The following is a 16371-nucleotide window of genomic DNA, read 5'->3' on the forward strand; positions in this document are numbered from 1 at the left end:
AGCATCTGCTGCCTCCAACTGCTCACTCCAGGGAGGAAGGCGGTGTGGACCTTGCTGAGGAGCCGAGTGCTGGCTTCCAGCAGACCTGAAAGGAGTCCCCACTCGGCTCCTTCCTAAGATCAGTAAAATGGGCTTTGCCAAAGGGCACACAGTAGGCACTCCATAAATGCTGGTTCCTTAAACAGCACAGTGGTTTAGCATGTTTGTTTATTAAGCATCTGCCACATTCCTGCAAAACCTTCTGGGACTGTAAATAATAACTTAATTTTAAAAATATTTTTTATTGGTTTGAGAGAGAGCGAGCGAGAGAGAGAGACATCGACGTGACAGTGTAACATCGATCAGCTGCCTCTGAGCCCGCAATCTGAGCATGTGTCCTGACTGAAAATCAAACCAACAACCTTTTGGTGCACTGGACGATGCCCAACCAACTAAGCCACACCAGCCAGGGTTGTAGACAATAACTTTTAAATTAATAATATGTACACATAGTACAAAATTTAAATGGTATAAAAGTTGTGTAATAGAAAAGTCAGGTTCCATCCTACAACCCGAGCTCCTCCCCTCTTGCCAGGGCCACTCACTGTTAGCACTTTCCAGTACTGCCTTCCAGAGATATTCCATGCACAGCCCCCTGTCCTTGTCTCATAAGAACCTATTACATTACACTGTCATCTCAACAACTTTAGCATTTCCTCTCTGTCCTCTGCATTGTTAGTTTCTCTTTGATTAATAATCTGATATGCGTTCTTTCTTTGAGCTGGTTCCCTCAACTCAACCCCTACCCCCCAAATATCTTGGGCAGATCCTTACTGTAATGAGCATGAAGATGAACCACCCTAGATATCCTGAGCCTTATCAGAGACAACACCCAACATTCAGGCTCACGGAACACCAAGTGAAAGAGGAAAGACAAAGCCGAAGGTAATTGGGGCCCTTCTGCTGCTCTGCTCCCAAATTAGAGATCTTTCAGTGAACCTATATGAGAGCAGTGATTCACAGGCTGAGATGCCAAGAAATTGCCTCATGATGCTTGTTGCTCCCACCTTCCACGGGCTCTAGGAAGGACCCAGGAGATGGTGTTTCTTTCTATATTGTTCACTTCTCCCACTCCCACGAGTGCATTTTGGGTTTATAAGAATCAGGCTTTAAACTTAAACCAGAACATTGTGCTGTGCTCCACTTCCTGGAACGAACCCCACCTGTCCACAATCTGTGACTTCAGATAGGTTTCTTGTTTTAATGGATTAGAGAGTATTTATTTAAAAAAAAAAAAAAGTCATTCCCCCCTCTCCCCTTGTCAGATTCATAGGAAGAGAGTGTGTCTTGCTTCAGCCTTGAAGAGCATTTTGGGTGAGAAGTTTAATTTTAACCAAAAAGTATCCTGAAGGACTCACTCTTGTGAGCTGGAGGCCACACGGTCAGGCGGAGGACAGAGGGAAAGCTGGGTGTTCTTCTGAGTATTATTTTTAATTGAGTTTAGAGAAAGGAAGGGGAGAGAGAGAGAGAGAGAGAAGAGAGAAGAGAGAGATCTGTTGTTCCACTCAGTTATGCATTCATTCATTGACTCTTGTATGTGTCCTGACCAACCCCACAACCTTGGTGTATCAGGATGACGCTCCAACCAACTGAGCTATGTGGCCAGGGCTCTATTGTTTTTAGAGGGGGCTTTCTAACGGAGGGCTCCCCATTTTCTGTACAGGTCTCTGCTCAAAGCTGCTGCAGAAATCACGATTTTATACATAAGACAGGAAACAGAGGCTATGGCAGCCGTGGGCAAACTACGGCCTGCGGGCTGGATCCGGCCCATTTGAAATGAATAAAACTATTGAAAAAAAAGACCGTACCCTTTTATGTAATGATGTTTACTTTGAATTTATATTAGTTCACACAAACACTCCATCTATGCTTTTGTTCTGGCCCTCCAGTCCAGTTTAAGACCCCATTGTGGCCCTCGAGTCAAAAAGTTTGCCCACCCCTGGGCTATAGGGTCTCTTTTAGAAACCTTGTTCTCACTGCTCTTCCGGGCTTCTCCCTTCAGCCTCTGTTCGTGGGCTGCATACCAGCTGAGAGAAGGGTCAGGGACAGGCCTCATCAGCTCTTTTAGGTTACCTTTTATGTGTGTCATGAACCCCTTTGGCATCTGGTGAAACCGATGGACCCTTCTCTTAATGCTGTTTTTAAAACCTATAAAACAAAATACATAGGATTTTAAAAAGGACAACAATTACATTGAATTTTGAAATAATCAAAATAGTTTTAAATATATTTTTATTGATTTCAGAGCGGAAGGGAGAGGGAGAGAGAGATAGAAACATCAATGATGAGAGAGAATCATTGATTGGCTGCCTCCTGCATGCCCCACAGTAGGGATCAAGCCCACAACCCGGGCATGTGCCCTGACCCGGGAATCAAACCGGTGACCTCTTGGTTCTTGGGTCGACACTCCACCACTGAGCCACATCTGGCTGGGCCACACTTTTTTTTTTTTTTTTTAATTTTATTAAAGAACAATGGTCCAAAACTACCATGATTTCATAGATGCAATAGCACAAATAATCTCACAATACCTGCAGCAACTGTAGCAGGATATGGAAATAGCTGTGATTTCTATTGGTGATAAAGTCCCAGCTACTGCTAATAGGCCTCTGGTTTGTTGTCAACATTTAGAATCGATGAAAATGTTACATTGCAGTCAGAGGCTAGTGAAAATATGGGTGTAATTTTTTTTTCTCCTGTCTAAGTTCATGGATTTCAGATTCAAAATTCCTACTTGAGAGTTATCTTCCCAGTCTGACCACATGGCAGCTGCCATTATTTAGCAAACCCTGAGCACGGAATAATGAAAATAATGGCTAATGCTGGCTGATCCCATACTTAGTAAGTACTAAGTACACGGTGATATTGGAGACTAAGATTCAGCAATGAAAGAAGCCAGTTCCTGCCCAACCAGGGCTAACAAATGAATATGTAAATAAGATGATTCCAAAATGGTAGGTGCTATGAAGTCAATAGTACAGAACAGTGTAATAGAATGGCTTAGAAGGGAGAACGAAAAGGTCTGTTTTCCAGGGAAAGGTTCTCTAAGGAGGTGATGTTTGCTCTGAGACCTGAATCATGAGAGAGTCGTGCACAGATGTGGATGGAAAAAGGGTGATTGGCCACAGGCAATTTTGCCTTGTAAAGATAAAATAACTGGTTAACAGTTTGGTGTTGGTTTTTTTTTTTTGTTTGGTTTCATTTCTCCATTGTTTTCAGACTTAGTAAATTTCATTTTTTCATTGGTTTCAGACTTCATATATTTAAGCTAGTTATTAGTTTGGTTTCATTTCTCCATTGACAAAGTTCTCACAATTACTTCCATTTTTATATTACAGTAGTTCCCCCTTATCCAAGGAGGATATATTCCAAGACCCCCAGTGCATGCCTGAAACCGAGGATAGTACTGAATCAGTCATATATATACATATATATACACACATATACATATATACATATACATATATATATATGATGTTTTACCCTATAATTGCCTATGGTAAAGTTTAATTTATAAATTATACACAGTAAGAGATGAACAATAATTAAAAATAGAACAGTTATAACAATATACTGCAATACAAGTTATCTGAATATGGTTCTCTCTAGTAATTTTTATAGTTCTCATTCTAAACCTATTTCTGAACCTGTATAATTATCCGTTACTTGCAGTAAATGGTTTGGTGTCACTCATTTCAGGAGATCACTTCTGAAGTCTTTGTATAGGCGTAAAGCTTTCTGGCCCAACACATTGTCATCAGTCGGAACACGTTTCCTGTTCATGTCTTCCACCCACAAATGTAATGCCTTTTACAGTTAACTAAGCACTTATGCACTGTGGCCATAACTTTTGCAGTTTGAGGTGCAACAGCAAAATTAGCATAAATTTTTCGTTTTTTAAAGTTCTTTTTAAAAATTATTTTATTGACTTTTAGAGAAAGCGAGAAACATCGATTTGTTGTTTCGCCCATATATGCGTTCCTTGGTTGCTTCTTGTATGTGCCCTGACCAGGGATTGAATCCACAACCTCAGCGCATTGGGACAAGGATCTAACCAACTGAGCTACTCAGCTAGGGATATTAGCACAAATTTCTTTTTCCTTTTTCATAACCGGAGGATATTTTTGAGAGAGAATTTTAGAGAGAGAGGGAAGGAGAGAGGGAGGGAGGGAGAGAAATTGATGTGAGAGAGACACATCGATAGATTCCCTCATGCACGTGCCCAGACCAGGTACATGCCCCCGACTGAGAACTGAGCTTGAAACCCTTCAGTGTGCGGGTTGATGCTCTAACCACTGAGGAGTACTGGCCAGGGCAGATTCATTCTTACCATAGGTCTTGGCAACCTCAGCATACGATTTTTCTTCATTTCTTATTAAGTTGAGGACTTTCACCTTTTCACCTAAAAGAAGCACTTTATGGCTTCTCTTTGGCATAACCGAATTGCCAGCATCACTACTCTTGTGCTTTGGGGTCATTCTTAAGTAAAATGAGGCCTACTTGAACACAAGCACTGCGATACCAGAACAGGCTCTGATAATTCAGATGGCTACTAAGTGACAAATGGGCAAGGAGTCTATCCAGCATGGAGATGCTGGACAAAGGGATGATTCACAGCCTTGTGGGACAGAGCAGGACAGCATGAAATTTCATTCACTACTCAGAATGGTGCACAATTTAAAACTTAGATAAGTTTATTTCTGGGATTTTCCATGTAATATTTTGGACCACGGGGAAACAAAATTGGATGAGGAGGGCCTGTATACATAAACCTTAGCTAGCTCTCATGATACAGTGACAAACAGACTTGGTGGTGGTCTTCAAATAGTTACCGTTTCTTCCCGATGACAGTGATTCGCCCCAAGAGTTGGTTTCTTATTTTGAAAGACGTTACCTTGGAGAAAACCAAGTGGAGGCCCTCTTTGAGGGAGAAGAAAGGAACACACATTTCCCATAGAATGAAGACAAGTGCTTAGGTACAATCCACACAAAAAATAAAATCCGTTACTTGCGCAGTATTGCCATGAATCTACACATATTTTGTTGTTAATCCTCACCTGAGAATATTTTTCTCCACTGATATTTAGAGAGAGTGGAAGGGAGTGAAGGGGAAGAGAGAGAGAGAGAAACATTGATGTGAGAGAGACACATCGATTGGTTGTCTCCTGCATGTTCCCCTACCGGGGCTAGGGATTGAACCTGCAACCCAGGTATGCGTCTCTGACCTGGAAGCAAACCTACGACCCTTCAGTGTGAGGGCCGACGCTCTCACCACTGAGAAACACTGGCCAGGGCCATTATGTCCTTTTTTAAAAATTTTGTTTTTTATTGTCATTATGTCCTCTCTAATGTTGTGATTTTATCTTTTTTATGGCAAAATTGCCTTATGGTCAATGAGTTTTACAGCGAAAATGTTTGTGGCAGAAATGCTTGCCACAAATATGCTTCAGTGAAAGTATCTAGAACCATTTACAGTATAGGATCTGCAAAATACACAGACCTGGAGAAGGGAACCAGCTGAAAGCTTTCCAGGGCTGGCAGGAGGCCTGAGTGCTGAGGCAGAGTGCAGGGTGGGGCTTGTTGGAGCACTGGAGCTGAAGTCCCAGGGGCTGGTGTGTCCATCAGGCAGGCTTTGTGGGCCAGAGTAAAGGGTTTGAGTTTTCTAAGTATGAAGACAGCCTTTGGCAGGTTTAAGCAGAGGAGTGATGTGATGCTAATTTACATTTTAGAAAGACCCAGCTATGAGTGGAGAAGAGTGTAGGGGGCCAGGCTGGCAGCAAAAATCTATTGAGGAAGCCCTGCAATGGTCCACGTGAGAGACTATGACTGCCTGGGCCAGGGTGGGGCCGTGAGATAAAGAGAAGTGGCAGATCTGGGGTATAATTTTGGGAGACTCAGCAGCCCAGAGCTGTGGGGGTGAGGAAGGGGGGTGTAGTGACTAACCCTGATGTTCCCCCTTCTCAAGCCTCCCCCCACCACCTTGTCCCCCACCTTGCCTCCTCAGCCCCCTACAGCTCTCCATGGCCCCTCTGGGGCCTGCTACCCGCCCACCAGGCCCCTGGTGTTCTGGCTTCCCAGCTGGTCCCAATTGTTGTCACTCCCCAGGGAGTCATGGGAACACACACCCCCTCCTCCCTCAACCCCTCTCCCAGACAAGGCCAGGCCCTAACAATGCCCCCTCAGCCAGCCAATGGCCTGGACACAAGACCCCTGATTCTATTCATTGCCAGCTCCAGGAGGCCTGCTGGGATTCCTGGCCTGTTTGGCATATATATAACTCTGGCTTCCAGGAGGGATTTGTTGTTGTTGTTAAAAAAAATACACACAACTCTGCCTCCTCTTCTCTGGATCTCTTAATATATTATAAAAAGCCTTTCTCTTCCCATCCTGAGCCCTCTCTACTCCCTTTCCTGAATGCATTTGGCATGTGCCCGTCAATCCAGGACCAAATGCAGGTCAGCAGGTGCCAGTGAGAAAATGAGAAAAAGAAAGAAAAGCTGCTCACTCCACCGTGGCCAACCTCGAATGTGCTGGTGAGGATGAAGATCACGAGACTAATCTGAGAGCTTATGACATGGCAGGCACTGTGCCCAGCGCTTTTTGTACACCATATCTCATTACTTCTGAGACTCCATTGAAGATGAGGTGCAACATTATTTTGAGCCCCTGAGAAAGAAAAAAGCTACTGAGCAAAAATGGACATCATGTAGTCCCAAGTTTCTATGGAAGGAATTATAACAAACATCTTACAAGAAAATACGTAAATATGTATTGTATGCATGAAAAGGACTGGAGAGTACCCTAGCGGGTTTGGCTCAGTGGATAGAGCGTCGACCTGCGGACTGAAGGGTCCCAGGTTCGATTCCAGTCAAGGACACATTGCAGGCTCGACCCCCAGTAGGGGGTGTGCAGGAGGCAGCCGATGAATGATTCTCTCATCATTGATGTTTCTATCTCTCTTACCCCTCTCCCTTTCTCTCTGAAATCAGTAAATATCCTATATAATAAAAGCCTAATATGCAAATCGACCCAATGGCAGACTGACAGGTGGAACGACCAGTCACTATGACGCACTGACCACCAGGGGGCAGACGCTCGATACAGGAGCTTCCCCCAGCCCACAGAACCCAGGCCAGCCAAGGCGGGTGCCAGCAGGGCCCCCACCTTGATTGCCCCACCGGTCACCCCATAGATTGGCCCTGATCACCTGCCAGGCCCAGGGACCCTACCCATGCACAAATTTTGTGCACTGGGCCTCTAGTGTATATATATATATATACACTAGAAAAGGACTGAAGAGAAACATCGCAAAATACTACCCTGTTCTCTCTGAGGGGCAGAACTGGGAAATTTATATCAATTTCCTGTACACATTTCTTTTGAGGATTTCTTTTTTTTTTTTTCTTTTGAGGATTTCTTATATATATTTATATTTATATATATATTTTTTATTATTATTGATTTTTTACAGAGAGGAAGGGAGAGGGATAGAGAGTTGGAAACATTGATGAGAAAGAAACATCGACCAGCTGCCTCCTGCACACCCCCCACTGGGGATGTGTCCACAACCAAGGTACATGCCCTTGACTGGAATCAAACCCGGGACCCTTCAGTCCACAGGCCGACGCTCTATCCACTGAGCCAAACCAATCAGGGCTCTTTTGAAGATTTCTACAGGCTCTGGAACATTTGTGTTCAGGTGAACAAAAATTTCAATCCTCATCACAGGTCCTTCCTCCACTTTTAAAATTATGATGCTTCATCTAAACTTTCACATTCTTTTATCTTAAAAAAGGAAGTATCGCCAAAACCGTTTGGCTCAGTGGATGGAGCGTCGGCTTGCGGACTGAGGGGTCCCGGGTTCGATTCCGGTCGGGGGCATGTACCTGGGTTGCGGGCACATCCCCAGTAGGAGGTGTGCAGGAGGCAGCTGATGGATGTTTCTCTCTCATCGATGTTTCTAACTCTCTGTCTCTCTCCCTTCCTCTCTGTAAAAAATCAATAAAATATATTTTAAAAAATAAAAAAAATTTTAAAAAAAGGAAGTATCAACCCAAATATTCTTCTTTTTTTAATTTTTTTAAAAAATATATTTTATTGATTTTTTACAGAGAGGAAGGGAGAGAGATAGAGAGTTAGCTGCCTCCTGCACATCCCCCACTGGGGAAGTGCCCGCAACCCAGGTACATGCCCTTGACCGGAATCGAACCTGGGACCTTTCAGTCCGCAGGCCGACGCTCTATCCACTGAGCCAAACCGGTTTCAGCACAACCCAAATATTCTTAAAATGCCCTTTCTAGATTCATTCTACTTCAGTTATATGTTTTCCAACTACTTCTATAGCTGTGAAGTTTGGTCTTTTATACATTTCCTAAGGCTATGCTTTTACAAGTGACATAATTATTCTTTTGGGTAGTACAAACTGTGCTTTTGGAGGGTTGTAAAGTATTGGCTGCCTCAAGATTTATGACAAATTCTGAATGGTCTCTTGGTGATCAACAGTGATGACTGTCCCCAAGGAGATGAAATCCCATCTGTCACAATACTGATTCTGGAGTTGAATGTGTTCCTGGCCCCTCAAGCAATCAGCATATGCCCCAAAATAGCTTTGTAGAAAGTACAAAGTGATCATTGACAGAGGTCAGGCCCTTTACATATTAAAAGTTCTGGGTCACAGGTATATTTCAAAGCAGAGCCTGGAATGGTAACATCTTTCAAACTGTCAAGGAAGGCCCTTCAAACTAATCAAGTTTAATATGAATAAGGTAGTTTCCATTTTGGCATCATTTCTCTTTGTGGATGCAGCATTTTGAAAATTCAAATAGCCTGCAATCTAAATCCCAGAGGACCACATTGAGGGTGACCTTGAAAACACTGCTGAATTTGCCATTTACTTAAGCAGATGGGATCCCTCCTCACTCCCCTACCCCCAAGGACTTAAACAAGAAATGATGTTAACTATCTATATATATAAAAGGCTAATATGCAAAGTGTCCCCTCAGGAGTTCGACCAGGAGACTGGGAGTTCTATCACTTGCTATGACGTGAGCTGATGACCAGGGGGTGGCACAAAACAGCAGCAGCCATGAGGCGCTAAGGGAGTGAGAGAAGGAGGAGGTGAGGAGGTAAGGAGGTGGGGAACCTGATTGCTGGCCAGGCCTAGGGACCCTACCCATGCACAAATTTCATGCACCAGGCCTCTAGTAGGGTTAATAATAGGAGGAGGGGAGAGAATTAACTTTAATCATTACTAACGAAACTTTTGAGAGGAAAGATGTACACATATTCTCAAGTGGCTGTGACTGGACCTGCAAATCAAAACCCTTATCAATTTTCGTTTTGTTTTGTTTTGCAGAAAGGAAAACACAAACTGTGAGGGTCCTTTATACTGAGCTACATTTAGAAACAATCAACTTTTAAAGAGAAGTTTATTTCTTGTATATGACCTGGAATTCTTCCCGTCTGAAAACAGGTGCAGAAATGGCTACCTCCAAGTGAGTTGCATAAACATATTTCTTGAGGGTGTTTTTCTTCCCTCTCAGATACTTGTTTTTATTTAAGATTGTTACATGGTCAATGAAATGCTAACTTCTATTCCAGTCTTTGCTGGAAGGAAGTGCTTATTCATTAATTGGAAAGAAAAGGAAAGAACCCAACTGGTTAAACTAACCACTTTCTGTTTTCAACATCATCTGCCAGAAATAATGTCTGGCATTATGAGGGGGAGAAAAACAAATACAGTTGGAGATTTGAGAAAAATCAATTCATTTTAGCATTATGTTACTTTTATGAAGGAAAATTAAAAAAAACAAAAAAAACAAAGAAGTGGTTGTGAATCACAACCCCAGGTATTAAAATATGAAATGTTTGCTTATCTTGGTTCCTGAGTTCTGCCTTAGCCAAAAGTTAGTTTTCCTGGAAGATATATAAAGACCCTTGGATTTCTAGAAAACTTTTTAGTGAATGTGTCATTATCCTTAACAGGACTCTGATGGTTCTCTAAATGTTACAGCTACTTCCCTAAATTAGTTTTTATTTTTGTAAGAACATAGTTTATGCATTAAAAAGAAGTGCTTTCAAATTCTTTCTTGGTCAATAGCTTTATTCTCTCTCGTTTTGGGTTTTTTTTTTTTTTTTTTTTTTAGTAATATAACTAAGAAACAAAGGAAAACAACTTTGAAATTCTATTAAAATAAAACTATTTTTTGTATATAGTAGAGCCGTGTCTAGTGAATATTAATTTGTTGATTAATACTGATTGCATGTAGGGTTCTACCACAAAATAAAAAATAAAATCTTGTAAAAGTCATTCATTTATATTTAATTGTTCAGCAGGTTGTTCAAAGCTCAGAAAATATTTCATATTCTAAAAAGAAAATTGCTAATTCTGTCTCTTCCCTGGCAGTTTCAGTGGCAAGGAATTGTTTCTTACAATTCAACTTCCTTTTCTTCTGTGGTCTTCAGAATGTGGAATTGATCTGGTCACAACTGCTGCAGGATAATGCTAATAAAATGGTTCCTAGGACAGAAGTTAACTTTCTTTTTTTCTTTCCTGTTTTTTCAAACTTTATTACTTTTTAAAGTGAATTAATTAATTTTACATTTTTATTATATTTTAGTATAGTTTTGAGTTTACACACACACACACACACACACACACAATAAGAGGTACAGAGATTTCCCATACTCTCCCTTCCCCCACACATGCATAGCCTCCTGCATTATCAATAACCAACCATTTGGTATATTTGTTATAATTGATGAACTTGACACATCATAATTGTCCAAAGTTCACAGTGTAAGAGTTCACTCTTGGTGTTATACATTCTGGTTTGGATTAATACTTTCTGTTTAAAATATAAAAATTTGCTATAAAATCACAAGACTTACCTGATCCTTGTTATGAACAGAAACAATTTTGGATTGATGTATCTGAAGTTTTCATCAGTTAAAGTGTCTTGAAGTTCTTAATATTTTAAGGCAATTTATTTAACAAGAACAATCTCTGTAAATTAACTTTAAAGTTAATCAGAATTCCTCAAAATTTGTGGTGTTTTTGAAGTTGAAGTTGCTCGTCACTTGGTGGACAGGGGATTTTATAAGGATTTGAATTAGAAAATACTAATGGATACTATCTTCAAAAATTGTCATTCTTTTGAATTGAAATTTGCCCCCTTGTAGTTAATACTTACAGAACACCCTGGATGTTTTGTTTATCCACCATTAGATCCAGATTTTCTATGTAAAAGGAGCCTTTGAACAGCAATTCGGTTAAAAGAAACAGCTACCTTTGTATAAGTATGCTGTTTTAATTTTAAGTGTAGATTATTATGCTTTGGGGGACAAGGCTATGGAGGAGGTATTTAGGCATTGAGGGGACACTGGCACTGTCATTCCAGTTCTCGCTGCAGCTACTGCCAGATAGCTAACATATGTACAGTATTAAAACCGAATCATTACCATGTGTTTTATGATTATATTTTAAAGCTAATGAAGGTCTTTCACCTATAATTGCATCTATTCGTTCGATACTGAACACAAATGTGGTGAAGGCGGGGAAAGGACGGTGGAATTGCACTTTAAGGTCCTGTTTGGTTAAACCTAGTCAGGAGACGCTAAAAGAGCAACATTCTGGCTCTAAGAGCAATTCTTACAGCATCCTTAGCAACCAGTCTTGGTCCCCAGCAACCCTGAGTGCTGCGGTGAGTTTGTGTGTGACTGCTAGGTTTTGCTTCTGAGGACCTGAGTTACAGTTATCGCCACACTTACCACCCTGGGCAACCGGGAGATCCACAAAACCCCACACATGGGAGCACTGAGCCTACTTTTTTAGGGTTCCATGGATCTGGCTGTTGGAAGAACCTTCCATTACTCGCGCCCCTAGGCAGGCCAGCCCGCTGGACAGTTTTCAAGTCCATGTATAGTAGGTGAAATTGCCCCTCCCATTCTCTCTCTCACTCTCTCCCCCCCCACCCCCCTTCAAAAATTTGAAGTGTGTGTGTGTGGGGGGGGGGGGGGGGGAGGGGGGGGGGTCACTGAGGATGTGAAATGCAATTTTTTTTTAAAGGCAATCTTGAGAAGGTGGCACAAGTTATTGACTAGGAAAAATTTCTAGGAGGAGGTGAGATGATTATAGGATTCCCTTATTTACCTTATTTCAACAATATGTCTGAATTATATCTTTTTTTGGTGGTCTTTGGTCCAATTATCCTGTATTTCTTAAGATTATAGTCTAAATCTTACATTCTATAATGCAGGTTACCTATCCAAAGGCTTTGCTATGATTTTTAACATTGTCCAGTTCTCAGGAAAAAAAATTTTTTTTAACAAGTGTACCTTTTCTAACCTTATTTAACTGGAACTTTAACAAAAATACACTAGGGATTAATGTTGAAATCTCTTTTTTTAAAATTCTGGGTCTATGCCAGGTGGCAAATGAACTGCCAAGCACCAGACTGCTTGCTGGAGCCATTTCATCAACTGAAACATCCCTCTTCAGTGCATATATGTTCTTTGTTCTGATGTCTCAAATAACTTTTTTTTTTTCATATTCGCAGTAAATTTAATTTTTTTTCAGTTGGTTCCCAAGTGAATCATTAACAGTTGAGCAGTTTCATACTGATCATCGGAAGGTGATGTTCCTGCTTTGTTTTTCCCCCCATCTCTTTCCAAAGTCATTTCTGTCTATGTTAATAATTTAAGACAAGGAATTAGAGGACACTTGATAAAATGCTTTTTGCTGAACTCCCCGAATAGTACTTTGTTTTTCTACTTGATTCTCACAAGGAAAAGAGTAAATAATGTGGAGGGATGTGAGCTTTATAGCTGTGGGGTCACTGGAACAAGTGTGATCTGGGGAAGAGCCTGATGTGCACCGCGCCGGATATGCTCAGCATCCTGCTAAAGAAGTGGTTGTTTATACATATGGGATACTTATACATATGGGCTATTTATACATGGGTTTCTTATACATATGGGTTATTTATATATATGCATTATTTATACATATGGGTTAGTTATACATAGGTGGGTTTTTATTTTTTAAGAGAACAGAAATTTATTGCATCACAGTCCTATATCAAGGTAGCAGAAGGGCCACCACCCTCTGAGACTCTGGGTAGAATTCTTTCTTCCTGTATCTTCCTTCTCCTCTCTTGTGAATCTATTGTAGGTTTTTTGATGAGTGGTTACTGGAGCTTATATAAAACTTCCCACCCGTTGAAGTTTTATATAAAAGCCCATTTTACACTGACTACAACTTTAATTTTATACAATAACTTCCCTTTTATTCCCTACCCTTTGTGTTGTTTTTCTTCTGGAAATACACAGATATTTTTAATGGAAGCAAAATGGGGGAACGGCGTCACAGCCAACAGGGATTGAGCTCAGGCAAGGCAGGGCCAGTGCTGTGCCTGGGTCATGGAAGCCACAGCAGCCTGGCTGCATGGAGCGGAGTGGGGGGGGGGCCTGGCCGTGGGGGGGCTGCGAGGAGCCGAGGCTGCCAAATTCATCCATGGGGAGGAGCGGAGGCTCTGGCCCAGCAGGTTCTGCGAAAACCTCAAGGGTGGACACCTGGCACCTCAGCTCCAAGTGGCTCTTCAGCTTAATTACTTAATCACGCCCGGCGAGTAATCAATCAACCCACCAGAATATAACCATAGCACGCTACAGTGAGCCTGCGAGCTGAGAGGTGGGCCGGGTGCGAGCTGAGAGGTGGGCCGGGTGCGAGCTGTAACTGCCTTTCCTGTACTACATAACCTGTACCTTCCTAGAGTGAAGGAGTTGACATTTTATTCATTGCTACCTGACAAAGGCAATAAAATACTATATGACGATTAAAAAAAAAAAGAGAGAGAGAGAGAGAGAAAGTTAAAAGCAGCAAGAGAAAGACAGTCAGTTACCTACAAGGGAATACCCATACGACTGTCAGCTGATTTCTCAACAGAAACTATGCAGGCCAGAAGAAAGTGGCAAGAAATATTCAAAGTGATGAATACCAAGAACCTACAACCAAGATTACTTTATCCAGCAAAGCTATCATTCAGAACTGAAGGTCAGATAAAGAGCTTCACAGATAAGGAAAAGCTAAAGGAGTTCATCACCACCAAACCAGTATTATATGAAATGATGAAAGGTATCCTTTAAGAAGAGGAAGAAGAAGAAAAAGGTAAAGATACAAACTATGAACAACAAATACACATCTATCAACAAGTAAATCTAAAAATCAAGTGAATAAATAATCTGATGAACAGAATAAACTAGTGATTATAATAGAACCAGGGGCATAGAAAGGGAGTGGACTGACTATTCTTGGGGGGGAAAGGGGTGTGGGGGATGCAGGAAGAGACTGAACAAAAATCGTGCATCTATGGATGAGGACAGTGGGGGCATGAGGGCGGAGGGTGGGGTGGGAAAAGGGTGGAGGGGAGCTATGGGGGGAAAAGAGGAACAACTGTAATAATCTGAAGAATAAAGATTTAATTAAAAAAAACACACATAAAAAAGCACTGTCATCCTTATTAGATTTATAGACACAAAGAGACTCATTAAAATTTAGCCAGTGACCCTGAGCTTGGAATAATTTCAAACTGTTACTCTCAGCCAGGGGTGGACTAAAGTCTAAGGAGCAATTAGGGGCAAATAAGATTGGATTCTGACATGTGGGGTGAGAGGTGAGTAGAAAAGAGTTGAGATGCTGATTGTGTGATGATAGATAATTTAAATCTAGCTAAAGGAATGATTTCTTCTTTGCTGAGCAGTCATAGTTATTCAGCAGGGTCAGCTGCCAGCAACATGATCATAATCAGTGCTTCTCAAAGTTGGGTGTACATAGAAATCACCTGAGGATCTTGTTTAAATGCAGATTCGGATGCTGTGGTTCTGGCCTGGGCCTGAGATTTCACAGCTCTAACTAGCTGCCAGGTGAGGCTGATGCTACTGATTCTCAAAACACACTTGAGCTATCAGAATAATGAGGATCTACTGGTACAATTGTGCTAATTCAGTATAGGGTGGCTACATGTGGATATTAAACACTGAATCGAGATGTGCTATAAGTGTAAAATACACATCAGGCATTTTTGTTGAAATACAACTTAAATACCACACAATTACCCCATTTAAAGTGTATAATGTAGTGATTTTTGGTATATTCACAAGGTTGTGTAACCATCACCACTACCTAATTCCAGAACATTTTCATCTCTCCCCAAAAATCTCCATACACTTTAGCTATTGCCCACCTCCCATTCCTGCTTCCTCGCAGGCTCTGGCAATCCATTTTCTAGATTTTCTTTCTTTATGGATTTGCTTATTTTGGACATTTCATATAAATATAATCATATAATATGTAACTTCTTTCATTTCTGATACTGTTTTCAAGGTTCCTCCATGTGGTGCCATGTATCACTACTTCCCTCTTTTTATGGCTGATTAATATTCCATTGTAAGGATATGTCACTTTTGTTTATTCATTTATTTGTTGATAGACATATGGATTGTTTCTACTTTTTGGTGATTATGAATAAGGTTGCCATTTGCTTTCTTATACAAATATTTGAATCAACATATGTTTTTAGCTCACTTGAGTAAATAGTTAAGAGTAAAATCACTGGGTCATATGGTAACTCTATGTTTCAATTTTTTGAGGAATTGTCAAATTGTTTTCCAAAGTGGCTGAACCATTTGACATTCCTTCCAGAAGTTCATGAAGTTTCCAATTTCTCTACATTCTTCCTAATACTTGAACCAATATTAATATATTATTATTATTAAGTAAATTCAATATTTCATTGAGATTTCCTTGTTGTTGTTGTTTTTACTAATATATTTTTTTATGTTTCAGGATCCCATCCAAGATACCACATTACATTTGGTTGTCATATCTCCTCAGGCTCCTCTTGGCTTTTATGGTTTCTCAAACTTTCCTTGTTTGAGAAATTTGGCAATTTGAGGAATACTGGTCAGCTATATTGTAATATATTATTCTGTTAAAATTTGCCTAAAATTTTTCTGATAAACCTGGACTTATATGCCCAAACCGGTTTGGCTCAGTGAATAGAGCGTCGGTCTGTGGACTGAAGGGTCCCAGGTTCGATTCCGGTCAAGGGCATGTGCCTGGGTTGCGGGCACATCCTCAGTGGGAGGTGTGCAGGAGGCAGCTGATCGATGTTTCTAACTCTCTATCTCTCTCCCTTCCTCTCTGTGGAAAATAAATAAAATATATTTAAACCTGGACTTATAGATAGGTTCGAAGGAGTAATATCACACAGAAAGATAACCACATTATATCAAGGGTGAATACTATTAACATGATTTGGTCATTTTATTTTA

General features: G+C 41.0%; 1 long non-coding RNA gene across 2 annotated transcripts; it reads left to right on the forward strand.

The window, feature by feature from the left end:
- Nucleotides 1-367: 367 nt before the first annotated feature.
- LOC118663069 lies at nt 368-10123 on the forward strand. 2 transcript variants are annotated; one of them, XR_004969983.1, is made up of 2 exons: nt 368-924; nt 9395-10123. It is a non-coding gene; the product is annotated as an uncharacterized LOC118663069 (long non-coding RNA). The 2 variants fall into 2 exon arrangements; XR_004969984.1 differs by lacking the exon at nt 368-924 and adding an exon at nt 4208-6799.
- The last annotated feature ends 6248 nt before the right edge of the window (nt 10124-16371 follow it).

This window comes from Myotis myotis, unplaced genomic scaffold (genome assembly GCF_014108235.1).
Source record: "Myotis myotis isolate mMyoMyo1 unplaced genomic scaffold, mMyoMyo1.p scaffold_m19_p_9, whole genome shotgun sequence".
Taxonomy (NCBI): domain Eukaryota; kingdom Metazoa; phylum Chordata; class Mammalia; order Chiroptera; family Vespertilionidae; genus Myotis; species Myotis myotis.